The sequence below is a fragment of the Saccopteryx bilineata genome, chromosome 1 (genome assembly GCF_036850765.1).
Source record: "Saccopteryx bilineata isolate mSacBil1 chromosome 1, mSacBil1_pri_phased_curated, whole genome shotgun sequence".
Classification (NCBI taxonomy): domain Eukaryota; kingdom Metazoa; phylum Chordata; class Mammalia; order Chiroptera; family Emballonuridae; genus Saccopteryx; species Saccopteryx bilineata.
The window spans coordinates 227,266,240-227,289,797 of NC_089490.1; the positions used below are offsets into that span (position 1 = coordinate 227,266,240).

Consider the following 23,558-nt stretch of genomic DNA (forward strand, 5'->3'; position numbering starts at 1 on the left):
AAACAGCCCATCTAGAAGGCCTTTGTTCCCTTCCCAGGAAGGTCTCTTTCCTTCTACCTCTGCCCCCAGGCCTTCCTCCTGACACTGCCTCCACCTAGGACCTTCAGGTTCCTGCAGGCCTCTTTCTCCTCCCCAGAATCACAAAGGTCATCCACTTTCCCAAATCTGGTTGATCAAAAACACCACCAGAGGTGGTTTTTTTTTTTTTTTTTTTTTAAGATTCCTGAGATTCATCCCACTGGAATTCTGAGTCAGTAGTTCTGGGGGCGTGGAGGGACTAAGTCGCAAAGCTCCCCCAGGTGATTCTGAGGATCAGCCAAATTTGAGAACCTTTGATCCAGTTCATTCTCCCACCCGGAACTACAGCATTCCTGCCAAGAGGCTGACTCAGCTTTTCCAGGTAGCATTCCCTGACTCGCCTAGCCTGGGATTGGTACTCCACCCAAGCACCTCCAAAATGCTGTGCCCATCACCACCCCCATCTTAGTGTGAATCATGGATTGTCATCGCTTGTTCAAACATCTCACTCCCCCAGTAGACTAAAAGCTCTTTGAATAAAGGGACTGTGTCTTGCTTAATGTTTTACCCCCAATACCTGACTCATAGTAAGGGCTCAGTACATTTGTTGAATGAATGAATGAATGAATGAATGAATGAATGAATGAATGAATGAATGTCATCAGAAATCTAATAAATTTAGAGTGTAATGATTGTGCTTGTAAAGCATTTGGTGCAAAGAATTTGGCAGTGACAATATTTATTTGGATATCATGTAAAGGGAATTAGAATTTAATGGCTTTATCAGCTCTGGAGATCTGATTGGAAGGCAGTAGCTCTTTGGAGAGGTTGGTCCAGCTGTTCTCATAAAAGCAACATTTAGAAAGATGGACCATTTACTAAAAAAGTTGGGTGCATTTCTTAGGACCAAGAACAAGCTTTGAACTAGACTTTGCTCTAGAGAAAAGTAGAGTAGGAGCTGATTATTTCTTGAATCTGAGAAGATGTAGATTCATCCATTAATCTGGACAAGAACAGATTTATGTTTTGAGGGGTCTGAAGCTTAAATAATTTTGGAAGACTTCTTTAAGAAGGTCTTGTTTCTCTAACACTCATCAACTTCCAGTGCCAGGAGCCCAGGACATATTCATGTTTGTGACACCACATCTGACCCTGCTCCTTTGTGACATGCCAGGTGAATCTTCACAGGGAGTATTCTTGGAAATCATTCCTATAATGGGACAGCTAGTGATGACTACACAGCTTAAATGACAGCATGCCCCATCAGTACATCCCATACTAAATGTATTCCCAGTACAGTTTCATCTTCGTTGGATCTACAAATGCCCATGGCTACTTCAGTGTCACCTGAGAAGGTGATGGAAGGGACATTGGGGTAGAGATAGAGGTCTTAACTAGTTAAAATGTCTTACTTTTGAAATTTTTATAAAAACATATAACCATGAGAGCACACAATAAGGCCCCAAAAAGCTTTAGAAGGGGCCAGTAGAAGGGAGGGGCTTATACTTAAAAGTGAGGGGCTGGAGCTTAATTAACGTCCTTATTTTAAAAAAAAATTATTGATTTCAGAGAGAGAGAAAGAGAGAGAGAGAGAAGGGGAGAAAGAGAGAAACATTGATTTGTTGTTCTACTTATTTATATATTACTTGATTGATTCTTGTATGTGCCCTGACTGGGGATTGAACCCGTAACCTTGGTTCATTGGGAAAACACTCTAAACAACTGAGCTACCCAGTGAGGGCCTGGAGCTTAAACTCCTTTAGCTTCTTAGTAAAAGCACTCTGTAGCCACCAACTGTTCATGAAGCACCTATTACATGCCAGGCAGTGTTTCAAGCATTAGGAATATAGTAGTGACCAAAACGATCAGTCTCTGACCTTATCGGACTTACATTCTAGTTTAAATTAGAGTAGTCCCCTGGCTTTGGAGGGCAGGGACAATGGATATTTTGGCTACCACTGCCTGACTCTCAATATGTATCTGTAGAACGATGAAATGAATGAAACATTTTGGAACTAAAAACTGTTATGCTACTGAGATTTGGTACATTAAAAATAAACTTCAATACAAATTACAAAGTTGATCCAGAAGCCAGTGAACAATTATAAGGATGATAATGGCATGGGCGTTGTACCACGATTTTCCAGGGCCCAGCAGGACTATTGTTCTGACAACATTAGCATTGGCTGGTAACCAGAGAGTTCTCCTCCTTTCTGGAACTAAATTGGCACTCCAGCTAGTACGCCTCGAATGTCTGCACACTTCCCTTGGGTCTGAAAGGTGGAAAAGGGAGAGATAAGTGAGGACTAGCTCCAAGTCCTGCGTCCCACCTCCTCTCCACTCCCTGGCTGCTAAAAGTGGCTGCAGATGTGACCCTGTTAGGTGTTCATCTGCCATACCGTTCACCATATGGGAAACGTCTTCTTCGCCTTTGGGCATTCACTGCTGCCCACCCCCCACTTCCTACTTCACAGAGAGGTAGGAGATGACAATGCCCATAGTTCCTTGTCACCAAACCACAAAGCTACCTGCATCCGAATCCATGCTCTCCTCTTCCATTCCCATAAAGATGAAACAAGGCCCAGCTCCGCCATGTGTTAGCTCTGTGACAGGGAATAGTTGAAGCAATTATGCGGGCCTTGGTTAAAGATTGGCCCGTTTACCAATGGGGAGAATAATAATACCTATTTTATTGGATTGCTGTGGGCATTAAATGAGATAATAGATATAAAAGGTTCAGCACAGTGCCTGACACAGGAAACATTTTATTCTTTTTTTTTTTTTTGTATTTTTCTGAAGCTGGAAACGGGGAGAGACAGCCAGACAGACTCCCGCATGCGCCCGACTGGGATCCACCCGGCACGCCCACCAGGGGGCGATGCTCTGCCCCTCCGGGGCATCGCTCTGCTGGGACCAGAGCCACTCTAGCGCCTGGGGCAGAGGCCAAGGAGCCATCCCCAGCGCCCGGGCCATCTTTGCTCCAATGGAGCCTTGGCTGCGGGAGGGGAAGAGAGAGACAGAGAGGAAGGAGGGGGTGGGGGGTGGAGAAGCAAATGGGCGCTTCTCCTATGTGCCCTGGCCGGGAATCGAACCCGGGGCCCCCACACGCCAGGCCGACGCTCTACCACTGAGCCAACCGGCCAGGGCCACAGGCAACATTTTATAACCACCATCACCACTCTCCTAACTGGCTTCTTTGTTTCCAAACTCCCTCCCTTCCCGCAGGATAAGAGCCAGACTCTGGAGCATGTTGGGCAGGGCCAGTGGGGACACATGGGGTTCCCTGTGATCTGGCCCCCCTTGCCCTTCCAACCTCCAGTTTTTGCCCCTTCTTGCCACCTTCTCTTCACTCCAGCCACAGTGCTCCACTTTCAGATTCCAAAAGTGCCCGTGGCTCTTTCCTGCCTTCGGCCCTGTGATGCTGCCCCACACTCTGGCTGGCCTAACCTTTGCGGTGTTCGGTTCTCTACCATAATCAGAGCCGTCTCCCCAGCGCTCCGGTGTCTACCCCTATTCTGATCTTCCTGGCACTGCCTCCTGATGACCTGTGTGCCCGTCTGCCTCCTGCCAGTCTACAAACTCTTTAAGGAGAGCACAGAGCCTCTCTTGCTTGCTGCAGTTAAGTACTGTCAGGCACTGGGTGGGAGCTGGGGACAAAATTGCTGGATGAACTGGCGACCTGCTCAGTTTCCTGAACTCCACAGCAATCTCAGGGTCCTCAGAGTTGCTAGATAATCTTTAAAAAAAATTTTTTTCACATGAACCTCTTGTTTTATTTTTGGGAAAGAGAGAGAGAGAGGGAGGGAGAGACAGACAGACAGAAAGGGAGAGAAACAAGAAGCATCAACTCATAGCTGTGGCACCTTAGTTGTTCATTGATTGCTTTCTCATATGTGCCTTGACTGGGGGGGGCTCCACTTAGCCAGTGACTCCTTGCTCAAGCCAATGACTTTGGGTTCAAGCCAATGACCTTGGGCTTCAAGCCAGTGACCTTTGGGCTCAAGCCAATGACCATGGGATAATGTCTATGATCCCACGCTCAAGCTGGTGATCTCAGGTTTTTGAACCTGGGTCCTCAGCATCCCAGGCTGATGCTCCATCCACTGCACCTCCACCTAGTCAGGCAAACCTTTTGTTTTAATAAATAAAGCATCATGGCTTAGATTTCATTTTTACTTATTTTTATTGATTGATTTGAGAGAGAAAGAGAGAGAGAGAGAGATTGTCGGTTGTTTCACTTTTTACACATTCATTGGCTGTCTCTTTTATGTGTCCTGACCAGATATCAAACCCATGACCTTGACATATGGGGACGATGCTCTAACCAACTGAGTGACCTGGCGGGGGCCAGGTTTTAAATCACATTTACAGATAAGGAGCACTTCTAGGTCCAAACTGGTAACAGTGAAGCTACTACTGCTAGGGGGAACGCATGCCTCACGTATGTATGTTAACCCTAAAGAGCAGAGACTTACCGACAGAGAACGCCAGACACATAACCTCTTGACTGGATAACCAGAAGTGAAGTAAGAACAGGAGACTGGGTGAAGTCCCTTCAACTACCACCTGATTTCTTCACCTTCGTGCTGCAGAACCAACTACTGGAAGTTGTGTTACTTTGAGATAAGCTAGAGATAGGTTTCCTGATCATATTAAATGGAACTTTCTCCCATTGTTAACAATTAGGCTAAAGGTATTTGTACAGAAAGATATCCACTGATAAATGCAGAATACTAGAGCACCAAAGAGGAAGCTACATAGATAATCTTGTTTATTCAAATAGCAGAAACCACATCGTGGCAGTGTGTGACCTCCCCCTCCCAAAGGCTTAGTCCCAAAGCTTCCTGTTGGCATTTGTACCAAATAAGGCTCCTGTACTTCTGGCATCATCCCCTGAGCTATGAGATCCAATAGACTTTTAAGGTATTGGAAAACTTTATTTTACGATCCCCATTATAGATCTCAACTCCACCAGCGATCTCCTCAGGCAGGTAGGCCTCCTGATCAATTTGGACAGCAACATCTTTTTTTGGTGGCGATTTTGTACATAGGGATCATTTTGTGCTCTGTAGCCTTTACCAGAGGAAAATCCTGTTTCCAGCAATGAACAATCATCCGGGGCTCCAGTGACTGGTGCTAGCCCTGGAGGACCAGTCCTTCCAGTGGCATTTGTACCTGGTTGTATCTTTAATCACCTTGCTGAGTCTCCATTTTGCTTCCTTTAGTCTGTCTGTACTAAGGTCATCTCTTGCTCCGAGGATGTTGAGTCTTGCTTGATTCATCAAATTGGACATCTGAGGGTTTTTTTCCCCCTGCTGCTTTCTCTAATTTTCTTCCTTTTCAGTATTCCATGATCTTCAGTCTCTGGGTTTGCACAAGATGACCTTTTTCAATGCTGAACTCTTCTGCTTCTGCATCTATTTCATCAGCTTTTTCATTGGCTTCTTGCTCAATAAAAGCCATTGCATGTGTAACCTGTTTGTGCATGTCAGCATTGCTGAGGCCCACGGTGAAAGCGACATGAGGCTGGTAGGCAACCAGTTTGAGTTTAGTCTTGAAGGAGGCAGTGGAAGGAAAGGGAGAGGTGGATAACCTTTTTAAGCTCCTCTTTTTTGGTATCCCAGCACCTACTACAAACAGTGTTTCCACTGTTATCAAGCCTCAGACTCTGGGATGGGGGTAAAGAGGGCGAGGTGGCCTTCTGCTTAGAAAAGAACCTGAATCCTTGCTTTTCCAAGATCAGGTCTATCAGCTGCCCCTGGTCCATTTCCTTTCCCACCTCTCAGTGTTTGTGTCCCCACCCACTTTTCCTTCTATCTGAGAAGAGGAGGATGTCTCCTTCTAACCGATCTATCCTTCTATAGTGGGACCCTGCATCCCATGCTTTTTGCAGACTGTAGTTCGCCAACTGTCCCTTCTCTCTTTACCTACAAACCTCACTGAGGTCTCATTCCTTTCTGTATATACACAAGCTCTGATCTCCTCTATCTTGAAAATATCTTCCTGCCCCTTCCCTGCTATTCTGCTACTTGCCTTTCTTTACTGACAGGCTCTTTTTTAAAAGGACTTTCATGAAAGAGACAAGAAATAACAAGTGTTGCTGAGCATATGGAGAAAAGGGAACCCTTGTGCACTTATTGGTGGAAATGTAAATTGGTACAACCACCATGGAAAACAGTATGGAGGACCCTCAAAATGTTAAAAATGGAATTGCCCCATGGTTCAGCAATTCCACTTCTGGGAATTTTTCTAAAGGAAACAAAATCACTATGTTAAAGAGATAGCTGCACCCCCATGTTCACTGCAGCATTATTTATAATAGCCAAGACATGGAAACAAACTCAGTGTCTAAAAATGGGATAAATGGGTAAACAAAATGTGAAATGTATATAATGGAATATTATTCAGCCATAAAAAGAAGGAAATCTTGCTATTTGTGACAACATGGAAGGACTTTGTGAGTTTTAAATTAAGTAGAACAATCTGACAGAGAAAGAGAAATACAGTATAATCTCACTTATGTGTAGAATGTAACAACAAAACAAAGCAAACTCATAGAAAAAGAGATAAAATTTGTGGGTACCAGAGGCAGGGGATGGGGAAGAGGAAATAGAATGAAGACGGTCTAAAGGTACAAACTCCCAGTTATAAGATAAAAATATCTAGGAGATGTAAAGTACAGCATGATGACTGTATTTAACAGTGCTGACGGCATAATTGAAAGCTGTTAAGAGACTAGATCCTAAAAGTTTTCATCAAGAATAAAAAGACACGCCCCTGGTGGGCGTGCCGGGTGGATCCCGGTCGGTCGCATGCGGGAGTCTGTCTGACTGTCTCTCCCCGTTTCCAGCTTCAGAAGAGTACAAGGAAAAAAAAAGAAAAAAGAAAAAAGAATAAAAAGACAGCCTGACCAGGCAGTGGTGCAGTGGATAGAGCATCAGACTGGGATGTGGAGGACCCAGGTTCAAGACCCCAAGGTTGCTTGAGCGTGGGCTCATCCGGTTTGAGCAAAGCTCACCAGCTTGGACCCAAGGTTGCTGGCTCGAGCAAGGGGTCACTCGGTCTGCTGTAGCCCTCTGGTCAAGGCGCATATGAGAAAGCAATCAATGAACAACTAAGAAACTGCAACGAAGAATTGGTGTTTCTCATCTCTCTCTGTTCCTGTCTGTCCCTATTTGTCCCTCTCTCTGACTCTCTCTGACTCTCTCACAAAAAAAAAAAAAAAGAAAAAAAATTTTTTGGCATCGATATGCGGTGATGAATGTTAACTAAACTTATGGTGCTCGTCATTTTACAATATCTGTAAGTCAAATCATTATATGCTATATGTTAATTATATCTCAATAAAATCAAGAGAAAAACTAGTAGGAAAGCAGATACAAAAAAGTAGGGGGAAAGAACTTTTGTTGCACTCTCTTCTGCCACTGTTTTCATCCACCTCTTGCTTCTTCCTCCTTTCCCAACTTCAATTCCCCATGTAAAACGTTCTCCTTATGGTCACAAGTGATATTCGCCAGACCCCAAATACTAGGCTTACCCCTACACTTTACCAACTCAGATGCCCTGAATTTTCTGCTTCAACTTCCCTGTCATCCAACAAGAGTTTCCTGAGGATCTATCCTCTGTGCCCTGTGCTGGGGAGGAGGGGTGCCTAAAAAGTGTAAGATGTGGTCCCTGAACTCAGAGATGTGCTTAAGGTAACGCACATGAAACAGTATGGACCAGTGGATGGTGGAATTCATTGGGCAAGAATTGCAGGGGAAGGAGTGGGGCTAGGAAGCAAGTGCCATTTAGAGTAAGCCATAAACAAAGGACTCCCATTCAAGCTCCCTTCAGATTTTTAATTTACACTAAAGTGTAAATGAGTGACAAGAGCTTAAATAATAAACTATTGAGTTGTGGTTGCATTTTACATTAAAGCCTTCAACTAATAAGACGTAGCCCTAATGAGAGAGAATTTCAGGCATCAACTCTGAGTTGGAGAAGAGCATTAGAGTAAAGAAGATATATATAATCATCCCCTCTCCCCCCAGCCCGACTGTTTGATTTGCAAGTTTTCCTCTATGGGAACCGTGCATGAATATGCTAGCTCTGCTGTGCAAATATTTCTCTTGATCTGAGGTCAGAGCCAGGTCTCAGCCTGCCTCTGCCGCACACAAGCTCACATCTTCCCAGCAGGCTGTTTGTTCTCAGTGTCCTTTGATATCAATCTCTGTTCAGTGTGCTTTTATATCCCAAGTGTTATTTTAATCAAAACCATGTTTTCTTTTTTCAAAATCCTCTCTTACTTTGTGTAAAGTGGCAAAACTTGTGCAAAACTTGCTCTCTCATATATTGCAAGTAATAATAATAATCTCAGATACTCATACAGTGTCTCAAAATGCTTTGCATATAATCACCCTGCTTAAGCTTTCACAATAACACTGTAAAATAGGTTATATTATTGTCCCCATTGACACATGGGAAAACTGAGGCACAAGTAAATTGAATAATGTGTCCAAGTTAAATAACTTGCTGTGAAGTGAGAGAAACGGCTCCACTTGGAGATGGATGTGGTATGGGCTATACGGCCTCCCTCTTATGTGTGGTTCGTGTCCACCAGTCAGCTATTGACCATGATTGGCAGTGGCTCCAATATCCTGAAGCTTTAGAAATACTTGCATCTTATTAGTGGAATGACAATTTGTAATGATAGCAGTGTTTCTCAACTGATGTATATTGAAGAACTAGTTTTCTTTTTTAAATTTTCCAAGCCATTGAGCCTGACTGGTGGTGGTGCAATGGATAGTGTTGACCTGGGATGCTGAGGTCCCAGGTTCAATACCCTAAGGTTGCTGGCTTGAGTGCATGCCCACCAGCTTGAACCTGGTCACTGGCTTGAGCGTGGGGTTATCAACATGATCCCATGGTCTCTGGCTTGAGCCCAAAGGTCGCTGGCTTGAGCCCAAGGTACTGGCTTGAGCAAGGGGTCACCAGCTCAGCTGGAGCCCCCTCCCCCCGCTCCTGTCCCGGTCAAGGCATGTACGAGAAAGTAATCAATGAACAACTAAAGTGCTGCAACTATGAGTTGACACTTCTCTCTCTCTCTCTCTCTCTCTCTCTCTCTCTCTCTCTCTCTCTCAAACAAAAACCATTTCCAAGCCATTAAGTGACAATACTTTAAATATTGCTATAAAAGTCTCTAAATGCTGACATTCAATTTCTATGCTTGTTGCAGATTGACAATGAACAATTTGCAGACTGGCACCAGTTCAAAGATTCTATTTTGAGTAGCACAAATACCTATTTATCAGAAAAATCAGTTTTATGCTTTTAAAATTTTATTTCATTTATTCAATAAATATTTGTTAAGTGCTTACGACATAGTAGGCAATAAATCAGGTGCAGTAAACAAGAACATGAGGACCTTCACAAAGCTAACATATTTTTATAAATATGTTTTTTAAATTTTTTATTTATTGATTTTTAGAGAGAGGGGAGAGAGAGAGGAGAAGCAGGAAGCATCAACTCATAGTAGTTGCTTCCTGTATGTGCCTTGCTTGACCAGGCAAGCCCAGGGTTTTGAACCGACAAAGCTAACATTCTAGTAGGAGAAGCAGACTTGAAAGAACTGCAAATTAATTAAGTTATTAGATAAATGCTAAAAGGAAGATTAAAATATTTGGAGTATATATTATTGTGTTCCAGGCTAGCCTGACAGGTCAGGGGATGCTTCTCCAAGGATTCTTTTATCTTAAAGCTGAGGAATAAGCAAGGGGTGCTAGGCCCAGAGTGAGGAAAGAGGCTTTGGGCAGAAGGAAGGGCATGTGCAAGGGTCCTGAGGCAGAGAGACAGATAAAAGGCTGCTGAAATTAACAGGGGCTCTGTCCTGCAGGTCTCTAATGGCCATGCCAAGGACTTTACATTTTATATGAAGAGCTATGGAAAGCTCACGAAGAGTTTTAAGTAGGGGGTTGGGGGTGGAGATGAAATAGATTTACCTTTTAAAAACAACATTTTTACTTTCCCATTAAGTTTCCATAATAATTGTAATGGGAAGTTGACACTATATTACAGAAATTTTCACATATGAATAGAAAATTTAGGACTGCTGTCATAGAGTAAAGGTTATATATATATATAAGAACACAACATGTCAACAGTCACATCTCCAAAGAGGTCAGTGTATTCTTACAGCATGTCCTACCTTGGGGCCTTTCTCTCAGCCCCACCATCCTTTAAGTAGCATCTTAAGTACTAAACTGTACCCATTCCTTCTTCTTGTGCACTAGCAGGAGCGCACTTTTGTTCAAGCCAGCTGTCCTCCAGGCTAGAACTCATTTTTCACACCTATTGAGAGTGACCATGTGACACAGTTCTGGCCAATGAGAAGGCAGCAGACATCTGCTGAGGGTTCAAGGGAACTTTTTGCTTTTCAGATAAGAAGAGACTGTCTGGCTAGCTTGGCCCTGCCTTCTTCCTGCCTTAAAAATGAGTCCTGGTGCTGCTGCAGTTACCTTGATGGCACGAGGCGGCAAGCTCAGGGAAGAAATCCAACATGATACAGTTGGTGTAACAGAAAAGGGAATCACGGTCTTTAATGACTTGGCCTGGACAGCCCATATCCAGTCTTCCTGTTATGTGAGAAAAATAAATCTCTATACTGTATGTTGAAGCCACCATGATAAGCCTCTTTCTTTCTTTCTTTCTTTCTTTCTTTCTTTCTTTCTTTCTTTCTTTCTTTCTTTCTTTCTTTCTTTCTTTCTTTCTTTCTTTCTTTCTTTCTTCTTTCTCCCTCCCTCCCTCCCTTCCTCCCTTCCTTCTATTCCTTTTCTTTTTTTTCTTTCTTTTCTTTTCTTTCCTTTCCTTTCTCTCTCTCTCTCTCTCCCTTTCTCTCTTCACTTTCTTTCTTTTTTAATTGATTTGAGAGAGAGAGAGAGAGAGAGAGAGAGGGAAACAGGAAGGGAGAGAGATGAGAAGCATCAACTCGTAGTTGCTTCATTTTAGTTATTCATTGACTGCTTCTCATACTTCCTTTTACTAGGGGGCTCAAGCCGAGCCAGTAACCCTTGCTGAAGCCAGCAACCTTTGGACCCAAGCCAGTGACCTTGGGACCATGTGCTCAAGCTGGCAAGCCTGCGCTCAAGCCAATGATCTCAGGGTTTTGAACCGGGGACCTCAGCATTCCACGTCGATGCTCTATCCACTGTGCCACCATAGCTCAGAAAAAATTATTTTCTGAGCCTTGCAGTTGAAAATAATTGAGCTTTCTAACCAGAAATGGACAGTCTACCAAATCAGAGCAAACTGCATTACACAGTATTCTCCCCACTGTGGTTGTACCCATCTGTGGACATTTAGCTGTTTCAAAGGACAAAAGCTTTTCTTTTCTTTCTGACATGCTGTCACCCTTCCCATCAGGAGCTGTAACAGGAGAAGCAGTTATTCCTTATATCCTTTGTTTCCTAAAAGGGGAAGGCAGGCAAGGAACAAGCCTTCGGGTGGAAAATGCTGACATACTACACCACATCAGAATGTGCTGTTCTCATTTATTTTTTAATACAAACCCATCTTTGCATGTGGGCACTGGCAAAGAATTGGTGGTTATGAAATATTGGGCGACAGTGGTAATAATATAGGAGGTAAGTGACACACAGCCAAAGAATTTGTCTCCAAATTACACAGAACGCAAAGCCCTTGTGGTTCATGACATCGCTCCTACATTTTTTTCCGTATTTACCCATCAGGGTTCCAGTGGAACTAGATTGCACATTCCATTGTTAAGTGAATATGTCAAAATACTGGACAGGGTTGTGTAAGGAAGGGCAGTATATAAGCCGCAGGAAGGCACTCACAGCTGGCCTGCTCACCATCTCCCTCAACACCGTCCAGCTCTGTTGAGAACCAATAGAAATGGTTTCTGCACCATTCAGGGATGAAGTTCAGGAAGTGGCTGTCAAAGATGATGCATGCTACAGTTACTATATTCAACACCAAGGCAATACATTTATCTATTTGGACACACATGAGCAGAAAGGGTAAATTAGAAGGTAGTCTAGGCAGAGAAGACAATGCAATTCTAGACACACACAGTCAAGGAGCCCAGATGGCTATAATGTAAGGGCTTTTTAAGATTATAAACTGTCTTTTTTTTTTTTTTTTTTTTTGTATTTTTCTGAAGCTGGAAATGGGGAGAGATAGTCAGACAGACTCCCACATGCACCCGACTGGGATCCACCCAGCACGCCCACCGGGGGCGATGCTCTGCCCCTCCGGGGCATCGCTCTGCTGCGACCAGAGCCACTCTAGCGCCTGGGGCAGAGGCCAAGGAGCCATCCTCAGCACCCGGGCCATCTTTGCTCCAATGGAGCCTTGGCTGTGGGAGGGGAAGAGAGAGACAGAGAGGAAGGAGGGGGGGGGGGTGAGAAGCAAATGGGCGCTTCTCCTATGTGCCCTGGCCGGGAATCAAACCCGGGTCCCCCGCACGCCAGGCCGATGCTCTACCGCTGAGCCAACCGGCCAGGGCTATAAACTGTCTTTTAAGCCAAGCAGCCTTTACTAAAAATAATTCCATTTGACCAGACAAAGTAGGAAGAATGCTACTGGTAGGTATCTCAAGGGCAAAGATAGAATCAAAACAGTATCATCTCTCAGGCCTATAAAAGGACCCCGTGCAGGGCCATCTATCAAAGGAGAGATGTTTTACAGAAACATTCACTGTTGGGACAACCAACTGAACTATAAAATGCTAAAATATATGCATAGGGAAGTCTCCTTGGTTTATAATGAGGGTAAAATCCCACTGGTGGGGTCTGGCTGAGACTGCAAATGAAGAGAATGGAGCTGAAATCCCCATGACCTTGAGGCAGCTGCTGAAGGCTTTAATGTATGTTCATTTTCAATCACTAAATTTTGGTAACATCTGGAGCCTGATTAATGCCTAAAGAAGTTTAAGGACATCTAATGACACTAATAGCCATTGGGCACCCCTGAAAAGTGGCCTAGCTGCCAGAAAAACAAAATGGCCAGCCACTTAGAGCCCTAGTAGGGTGGGAAGGCATTCTGCACAGGGTAGTCCCCTCTTAAGAACTGTGTGGTCTGCTTTCTGAACTCTACCTGAATTTCAGAATTTTGTAGTCTCTTCATTGGATAAAATGGGCTTTCTGGTAATTCAAGGACATCTAAAAGTTGGTGGAAAGTCTGAAAAGTTTCAAGATCCCAAATTTGGTAAAAAGAGAATATTACCCATATAGGCACATTAGAGAAAATTTTAAGTTAACAGTTGTTATATGGGGTGTAGAATTAATACTTTTTATGTTTCTCCTATTTCCCAAATTTTCTAATATGAACATACATTATTTTTATAATCAGAAAACTATATAAACCATTTTTTAAAAAAGAAAAAAAAATTCAAGAGACTCCTTAAAAAACCAGGCAGCCTACTATAGAGGGGAAAAGTGAGTTAATTCCGCCTTTGCCACCCACTAGCTGTGTAAACTTGGTATTAGAACTATATTTAATAGGGTAAAATAAAATAATATGTATAAAACTCCAATAATCCTGTGAGGCATACAGTAAATGCTTAATAAATAGCAGTTTGCATCGTATTCCTGCTCAAATGATGTTCAGTGTTCAAAAAGATATTCTGATAGCCCTGCATGTAAATTTTATTTCAGTGAAAAATTTACCTGAATTTCAAAGTGAAAAAAAAAAACCTGTTTTGAGAACAGGATAAAAGAATAGCCCTTTCATAGCTCAAAAGCAGGGGAATCCTTTCTTTCCCCTCAAACTCTACGGATTCTATGGCAGGAAGAGGGATGACAGGAGGGGCATATGATCCTGTTAACAAGATGCCATTGCTGGGGAACAGCCTATGGCTGTTTTCCACCTCTCACTGGCTTTCAGAGAGATAAAAAATATGAGGTTCAAGGTTGCCGGTTCAAGACCTGAGGTCGCTGGTTTGATCCCAGGTCAAGGCACATATGAGAAGCAACGAGTTGGTGCTCCCCCACCCCCATCTCTCTCAAATAAAAAAAATGTTATAAAAAATGTGAGGCACTCATGACCATTTGTCAAGGATCCCCATGCCTGGGGTCAGGTGCAATGACGTGGGTCACAGCAATTGCCATTGCCACAGCTGTTGGCCATCAGCACTGGCAGAGGCTATTTCAGGTTTCACTAAAGATTCCTTGCCCCACTAGCAAAGCTTCAAGAAATGCTTTGAACTATTCAAGGATTAAAAGGCCTTGATGGCCTCCATTCCTAGGAGGCCAACTTTCTGTAACTTAGGCACAGTGAGGGTGGGGTTTTCTCTCCTGGGGTAGAACTTTCAGGAGACACTACCATAAACATCCTTACTTTAAGTCAAAGCCACTTGGGAAGATTTTCTGCTCAATTTTTCTACTTGGTCCTTGTAATGTAGGTAGTAAGGCAGTATATCAAAAGTTGGGTAACAGTAATATAGTGACTGTTGATTATCATTTACTTTGTGCCTGACATTGTGCTAAGCAACTTCTCTATTGTGTTTATTTCTCACAACAACCTTGTGAAGTAACTACAGTTATTATTACTATTTTATAGATCACTGATTCATTTAAAATATGGCATGGGAGGAGAGCTCTACAGAGACCCTGGGCCCCCAGGAAGAGGAACTGGTGAGTCCTGGAGCAAATTAACCCTGAAACATTGCTGAGGGCAAAAATGACTAAATTGAAGCTGTCCTACTTCAGGCCCTTTATGAGAAGGCAGGGTCCTTTGGAGAGGGCAATAATGCTGTGAAAAATAGAAGGCAGCAGGAAAAGAAGACCAAAGAGGAGATGGATTGACTCCATAAAAGAAGCCATAGGCATGCGTCTACAGGAGCTGAGCATGGTTGCTGAGGACAAGACATTGTGGACGTCACTCATCCATAGGATCACCAGGAATTGAAGCTAACACAAAGACCCCTAACACACACATAGATCACTGGCCCCAAATGACACTACTTTGTAATGCATACATGCTTAAGAGTATCCTGGCCCTGGCCGGTTGGCTCAGCGGTAGAGCGTCGGCCTAGCGTGCGGAGGACCTGGGTTCGATTCCCGGCCAGGGCACACAGGAGAAGCGTCCATTTGCTTCTCCACCCCTCCGCCGCGCTTTCGTCTCTGTCTCTCTCTTCCCCTCCCGCAGCCAAGGCTCCATTGGAGCAAAGATGGCCCGGGCGCTGGGGATGGCTCTGTGGCCTCTGCCTCAGGCGCTAGAGTGGCTCTGGTCGCAACATGGCGATGCCCAGGATGGGCAGAGCATCGCCCCCTGGTGGGCAGAGCGTCGCCCCTGGTGGGCGTGCCGGGTGGATCCCGGTCGGGCGCATGCGGGAGTCTGTCTGACTGTCTCTCCCTGTTTCCAGCTTCAGAAAAATGCAAAAAAAAAAAAAAAAAAAAAAAAAAAGAGTATCCTTTACTAACTGTCAATTGTTCATACAGTTTCTCAGATGGTTATAGTTCAAAATGTGCACTTTGGGGTCTTTATATATCCAAAGGAACAAACCTGTTAGATTTTTCTTTTTCTCCACCCTTCTACCTCACTGACCCTGACCCAGTACTTTCCTAAATGACCCTGAACCCAGGTTTTGTTTTTGTTCTTTGGGGGAGGGAGAGAGATGAGAAGCATCAACTCATACCTGCAGTGCTTTAGTTGTTCACTGGTTGCTTATTATATGTGCCTTGACCGGGAAGCTCAAAACTGAGTCAGTGACCCCTTGCTCAAGCCAGCAAGTGACCTTGGGCTTCAAGTCAGTGACCTTTAAGCTCAAGCCAGTGACTATGGGATCATGTCTCTGATCCCACACTCAAGCTAGTGACCCCATACTCAAGCTGATGAGCCCGTACTCAAGCCAGATGAGCCTATGCTCAAGCTGGCGACCTCCATATTTTGAACCTAGGACCTCAGTGTCCCATGTCGACATTCTATCCACTGCGTCACCATGGATCAGGTTGAACCCAGGTTTTAAACATGGTTTCTTTATATCACATCCCTAAAGGCTTGACTCTCTAAGTCGTTGGCCTCTATTCTCTCTTAAAAGTTGTACTATTCTTTTTTTTTATATGGTTTGGGGAACACATGTTCTTCCACAATGACCAAAAGATAGATTGGGAGAGAGAACTGGCCAGAACCATATGCACTGAATTTTTTAGTGTAAGAAGAGCCCCGTGGAGCCCATTATTCATTTATCACGCAGGTGTCCATCGGGCAACAGCTGACAAGTGCAAAACGATGCTTTCTCTGCTCGTTACCAGACTGTCAGGACTCTCAGGAGAGACCAGCCATGGCAGCAGGGCCTCTGTCCTCCCCTCCCCCAACCCCGCAAAGCCGCTGTAGGCAAACATATGGGACCCATTCGCGTTTGCTCCTTCCTTCCCGATGTCCAAGTCATGTTGACAGCGGAGGATTTACAACTGCCCCAAATGGAGTGTTTTGTTTTCTTTTGGACTATGCCAAGTTTGGGGCTTGTTAAAAGTTTTGTAACTGCATAAATATTTATCCAGAGTTTTGGGTTACTATATAAACATAACAAACATGACAAGGGACCCAAATGCTGTAAGTCATATAGAAGTCTTCCAATCAAGAAAGGGGGAAACTAATAAAAAACTTTGGAACTGATTATTTTTATCATGAAATATTTGCATGGCTATTTTTAGGCTGGGCTTTGAAAGTACCAAAATCTGTTCATCCTTGACTCTATATTAATATTCAGACCTCATTTACTGTTCATCAGCCAACTTGCTGAATGGAAGAATGCTTCTGGATCACAGAGACACAGGAGAGAATGTAGATGACAATACAAGTCTTCACCTTTATAAATAAACTCAGGGTAACAGTGGGAAGCTGAGGGTGAGAAGAGCTACTCACTAAATGATCCTGCATCCAGGTTTCAAATATAATTTTTCTTCTTTTCCAAGTGAGGGGAGGGGAGATAGAAAGACGGTTTCCTGCATGCTCCCCAATTGGGATGCACCTGGCAACCCCATCTGGGGCTGATGCTCTGCCTATCTGGGGCTATGCTTGCAACTGAGCCATTTTTAGCACTTGAGACAGAGGCTTCATGGAGCTATTCTCAGCTCCCCAACCAGTGCACTTGAATCAACCAAGCCATGGCTGTGGGAGGAGGAGAGAGCAAGAGAGAGAAGGGGAGAAGGAGGGGCAGAGAAATAGATGGTGGCTTCTCCTGTGTGCACTGACCAGGAATCGAACCCAGGACATCCACACGCTGAGCCCACACTCTACCACTGAACCATCTGGCCAGAGCATTGTGTATTTTTTTCTTAACCCTTGTGTTTGCCATGAAGTTAATCCTTCAATCCAAGGGGGTGAAGTCATCATTTTATGTTCTTCAGAGCTGTGGTCTCAGGAGGAGGTTGCTGGCAGGGCTCTCCACGCCTCTGTTGAAAATAGCTGATCCAGCGAGAAAGCATCTACTTGGGTCAGACACTGCTTCTTCCGCCCTGGCCTGGATTCATCTCCTCTGACTCCCTGTCACCACTTCCAATGGATGGACGAAGCAAGAAAAGTCCCTCTTTATCACTTTGTAGATGTGATTAGATTGGAACCAGGAAACCAATTGTTGTTCTGCATTCCATTAAAGGAAGCAAACCCCGTATCTTCAGCTTGACATGAAATGGGACAGGTGCAGGCTAAGTAAACTGGCATAATCTTATCAATTGTCTTCAGCAGCAGATAACAGAGCAAGCCCTGGAATTCCTGTAAAACATGGCTCTGGTAAAGCTTACAATCTCTCTGCTGGGCCTTTATTTTATTTTATTTTGAGGGACTTAAGTAGTGGGCAATTACTGTTGTTGGTTAGTTATTTCTTTTCTGTACATGAGTAAATGTTGTCAGAAAATGGTTTAATGGCTTGCTCCAAATATTATAGTATACCAAGGTTAGAGTTAGAGAAAAAAAAAGCTGGAATTTTGATTTTCAAAGCCATGCTTTAGCCAAGAGACAGATCTAAATAGACATGCTTTGAAGCAGGGGTAGTCAACCTTTTTATACCTACCGCCCACTTTTGTATCTCTGTTAGTAGTAAAATTTTCTAACTGCCCACCAGTTCCACAGTAATGGTGATTTATAAAGTAGAGAAGTAACTTTACTTTATAAAATTTATAAAGTAGAGTTACAGCAAGTTACAACATATAATAATAATTACTTACCAAGTACTTTATGTCAGATTTTTGCTAAGTTTGGCAGAATAAATCTTTATAAAACAACTTACTATAGTTAAATCTATCTTTTTATTTATACTTTGGTTGCTCCGCTACCACCCACTATGAAAGCTGGAACACCAACTAGTGGACGGTAGGGACCAGGTTGACTACCACTGCTTTAAAGGAACACTAAGAAAATCCAAGAGAAATAATGTTGTGAAATCTAGTATCTTCTAAAACCTTTGGGTGGAAGTTATTAGAATGCACTGCTAACATTTTAACTCCCTCACCTCTGCAGGGACCTTCTAGGAGGTGATGAGTCACCTCTTGGGCACCTGTGGTGCAGAGAGATTGAGCAGCTTAGCAAAGGACACATTTTTAGAGGTAGAACCATGGCCACACTTTCTAGATCTCCTGATTCCAGATCAGGGCTTTTCCCAAGATGCTAGAAACCAACCAGAGGAGTTCTGAGTGGCTATTACCTACCTGTGATGATTTTGTACTGTATCGTGTCAACTAGGTTTAGCTGGAATTATGCCTCCCAGAATCCCCTTCTCTGTATGATTAGAGTTAGAGTTGGTAGGGAAATTGGAGCAAGATTTAGAAAGTGGAAGAAAAGCAGCAATTACTACTCTGTGAAGGTCATTGTTGGTTTGATGGGGTTTCAGACAGGGGCAGGTGGTGTCCAGCTTCTCCTTTGCTCTTTCCCATTCCACATCCAGCAATTCTTTTCTTTCTTTCTTTTTCATCACTTTATTGAGGTACACTTGACATACCAAAAGCTGTACGTATTTAATGTGTACAACTCAATAAATTTGGAGATAAGTATATACCTTTAAGTGAAACCGTCACCATAATCTATGCCGTAAACATATTAATCACCTCAAAAGCTCTCCTCCTTTCTTTACTGTTATATTATTAGTGTGTGATAAAAAAACACTAAACAGGCCCTAGCTGGTTGGCTCAGTGGTAGAGCATTGGCCAAGTGTCTGGATGTCCTGGGTTCAATTCCTAGTCAGGGCACACAGTAGAAACAATCATCTGCCTCTTCACCCCTTCCCTCCTCTCTCTTCCTCTCTCGTAGCCATGGTTTGATTGGTTAGAGCACATTGGCCCTGGGCACTGAGGATGGTTCCATGGAGCTTCTGCCTCAGGCTCTAAAAATTGCTTGGTTATGAGCATGGCCCTAGATGGGCAGAACATCAGCCCCAGACAGGGGTTGATGGGTGAATCCTAGTCGGGGCTTATGTGGGAGTCTATCTCCCCTCCTCTCAGTTGGAAAAAAGAAGAAGAAAAAACCTCCCCACTAAACTAAGATCCTTTTAGCAAATTTCTTTTTTTACATTATTTTTTAAATTTTTATTTTTTCATTTTAGAGAGGAGAGAGTGTTGAGAGAGAGAGAGAGAGAGAGAGAGAGAGAGAGAAAGGGGGGAGGAGCAGGAAGCATCAACTCCCATATATGCCTTGACCAGGCAAGCCCAGGGTTTTGAACCGGTGACCTCAGCATTCCAGGTCAACGCTTTATCCACTGCGCCACCACAGGTCAGGCCTTTTAGCAAATTCCTAAGTATAAATATAGTATTGATCACTAAGGCACTATGCTTACAGGAGGTCTCTGGGACTTATTCATCTTATATAATAAAACTTTGTTTTCTTTGATTCTGTCTCCCTGTTTCCCTCTCCCTCATCAGCCCCTGGCAACCACCCACCATTCTATTCTCTCCTGCAATTCTTTCTGACTGCTGGTTTGATGAGCAACAGTGACCCCAGGCCCCTCACCACCAGGCGCAAAGGCAGTACAGTAGTTCCTCCCGTGGACTTGTTTAGCAGCTCTGCTTCTGAAGTCCCACTCCAGCAACTGGACGTGCCTGGCCGCCCATGTTCCTTTACAAACTTGACTGGTCCATACACACCGGTGCTTCAGGAGGGCTGGTTAGTGATGGATTCTCCAACTCCCCACTGGTACCCCTGGATCCCCAGCTCCTCCCACAATTGCCTAACATGTTCTGTAGTACTTACAGTGGTTCTGCTTCTCCAGCTGAACACTGACTGATAGAGTAATTGACACAGTGCCGTGGACACTGCAGAAGAAACGTCAGGGATTCCCTGCCCTTGAGGGATTTTTTGCTCACTGGGGAAGTGGAGCATTTTAACACAGCCAGCTGGGTACCCGTGGCAGCTTATGGATCAAGTGACAAATGCATGATGTGGTCATTGCCTTGCAGTCCTTCCAGCCTAAGGTGTCCAGAGTCTTTTAGTGCCTGGCACCAGTTGCTGATAGAGAAAGAACACGGTCGGCTTTCTCCAACTGGTAGCCACGTTTAGTCCCAAGTAGACACAGACATTCTCCTCCTCTGTTCAACCCAGGCTCTGGGCTCCTTATCAGCATAAGAATGGGAAGAAAGCTACTTACATATTGTGTGAAAACGTTGAGTATGGTTGAACATGAACGCTGACATTGAAGGTTTCCCATTCCAACCAACAGAAATTCCCTGGGCCTGCCACACTTGGGTAACTTGAGTTCTGGAATTCCAGACTCGGTTAACCCAAATCCATAAATTTGCTGAAGTTCTGAAGCTTAGTGAGAGTACTATTTTTCTGTTATTTATTCCCAATATGTTATGTCCTGAGCCGACACCACTGAATTTATCTCACTCACTGAATTTATTTCACCCTCTGTCCATTGGTCGTCCTTTGGTATCTGTCAAAAAGAAAAACAGACACAAAAGTATGCATTTCTGGTTTTGTTTTGTTTTTCCACTAAATAGATTTTATTTCTAACTTGGCTGGAAACTTCCCCAGTCACTCAGTCAATGGCCTCATTTTGTTGGGACTCAGTTTCCTGCTGTTAAAAACAGAGTTACTAATACCTCCTCGGGGAGGTGTGAGTGTCAGTGCTTGGCTGCTTGTCTACAGGTTCAGCTAAGATGCTTGGGTGGAAGGTGACACAAAAGGACAGCAGCAATCTGGTGGACAGCCCCTGGAAAAGTCCAGCCCAGGGGCCATAGCAATATTGCAAGCTCTCAAAAGCTGCTTGTGACTGTGGTTTCATTTTGCCAGTGGGTATGTACATGCCTGTGTGTCTCCAGTGTTGACTCTGGAGGCCTAGGCATCATAGGTAGCTCAGGAAAATGCGGATTTATTTTTAGCTCTGATCCTTGTCTGTTAAGTGATTCTGAATTGAAAACGAAAGAGGAAAGGCGAGGAGGGAAAGAAATATAGAAGGCAATGAAAGAATGTGAGATTCCTGCTTGATCTTCCAAAGCACCAGAGTGAAACTGAAGTATAGCTTTCTTATTGCTTTTCAAACCAGAAAGGTGTTGACAGGAAAAATGTATGAGCAGTGGAGCGTGTGCCCTATTCTGAGAATTCTGTCCCTTCCCTAAAGCCATTCATTCTGAGAGTCGGGCTCCAAGTGTCTGCAGTGGAGTTGTGGTCTTTTTCAGATAGTGAGCCTTTGGCTTGTCAGTCATTTACCCCTTGATGCTGTAAGTTCGTACTTCCCAGAGATCTGTCTTGTTTGTCTTGGCATCTTATGGGCCGACATCTAAGGGTTCCTGCCCACTCTCTGCTTCTAGGCTGTGCCAAGACTGGGCAAAGAGAGAAATGATGCCACAGAGTAGGATCAGACAGAAAGCTGGGTCTGCTAAGCAAGGGGAGGGAATGTTCTGGCTCTTAAGTTGGGTGGTGGGTTTCACATGTATTTATTTTATTATTATAGTTCATAATATACAGATAGGTCCCACATGTGTGTAATATCTGAATGTATACAATCATTTTTTTTTTATTAAGTGAGAAGCAGGAGGCTGGGAGGCGCATGTGCTCTCACTGGGATCCACTGGCAAGCCCCATACAGTGTGATGCTCTGGCCATCTGGGGCCGCTGCTCTGTTGCTCGGCAACCAAGCTATTTCAAGGCCTGAGGTGAGGCCATGGAGCCATCCTCAGCACCAGGGCCAACTTGCTCAAATCATTTGAGCCACAGCTGCAGGAGAGGATGGGGAGAGAGAGAGAGAGAAAGAGAGAGAAAGAAAGAGAGAGAGGGAGAGAGGAGGGGAAGGGATGGAGAAGCAGATGGGCGCTTCTCCTATGTGCCCTGACCAGGAATCGAACCTAGGACTTCCATATGCTGAGCCAACACTCTACCACTGAGCCAACCAGCCAGGGCCTGAATGTGTGCAATCTTACACAAAACTAATATAGCCATAAAATCAATATAAATGTAAATATATCTTTATCTTATGTATTTTATAATATTGTTATAAAAATCAATATAACTATGAATCAATATTAAAAATTACTATAGCCATAAAAATGTCTAATTCACTGATTCTAAAAACATCTGTGTCCAGTAAACAAATATATCCCCCCCCTAAAAATAGAGATTTCCATCAAAACCAAAAAAGAAAAATGGACTAAGCAGAAGAAGGAACAGAATAACCCTTTTAGGCTGTGCTCACTGATTGTTTTTTTTTGTTTGTTTGTTTTATTTTTTTTTCTTTTTCTTTTTTTTTTTTTTTTTAAATAATTTTATTTTTTTAATGGGGTGACATCAATAAATCAGGATACATATATTCAAAGATAACAAGACCAGGGTATCTTGTCGTTCAATTATGATGCATACCCGTCACCCAAAGTCAGATTGTCCTCTGTCACCTTCTATCTTGTTTTCTTTGTGCCCCTCCCCCTCCCCCTTTCCCTCTCCCATTCCCCCCTCCCCCCCGTAACCACCACACTCTTATCAATGTCTCTTAGTTTCACTTTTATGTCCCACCTACGTATGGAATAATGCAGTTCCTGTTTTTTTCTGATTTACTTATTTCGCTTCGTATCATGTTATCTAGATCCCACCATTTTGCTGTAAATGTTCCGATGTCATCATTTCTTATGGCTGAGTAGTATTCCATAGTGTATATGTGCCACATCTTCTTTATCCAGTCATCTATTGACGGGCTTTTTGGTTGTTTCCATGTCCTGGCCACTGTGAACAATGCTGCAATAAACATGGGGCTGCATGTGTCTTTACGTATCAATGTTTCTGAGTTTTGGGGGTATATACCCAGTAGAGGGATTGCTGGGTCATAAGGTAGTTCTATTTTCAGTTTTTTGAGGAACCACCATACTTTCTTCCATAATGGTTGTACTACTTTACATTCCCACCAACAGTGGATGAGGGTTCCTTTTTCTCCACAGCCTCTCCAACATTTGCTATTACCTGTCTTGCTAATAATAGCTAATCGAACAGGTGTGAGGTGGTATCTCATTGCTGTTTTGATTTGCATTTCTCTAATAGCTAAAGAAGATGAGCATCTTTTCATATATCTGTTGGCCATTTGTATTTCTTCCTGGGAGAAGTGTCTGTTCATATCCTCTTCCCAT

The 23,558-nt window shown here is 43.7% G+C and overlaps 1 pseudogene; it reads right to left on the reverse strand.

Annotated features, from left to right (window-relative positions):
• Positions 1-4,846: 4,846 nt before the first annotated feature.
• LOC136319473 (V-type proton ATPase subunit E 1 pseudogene) overlaps positions 4,847-23,558 on the reverse strand; it is a 54,533-nt pseudogene continuing 35,821 nt past the window's right edge.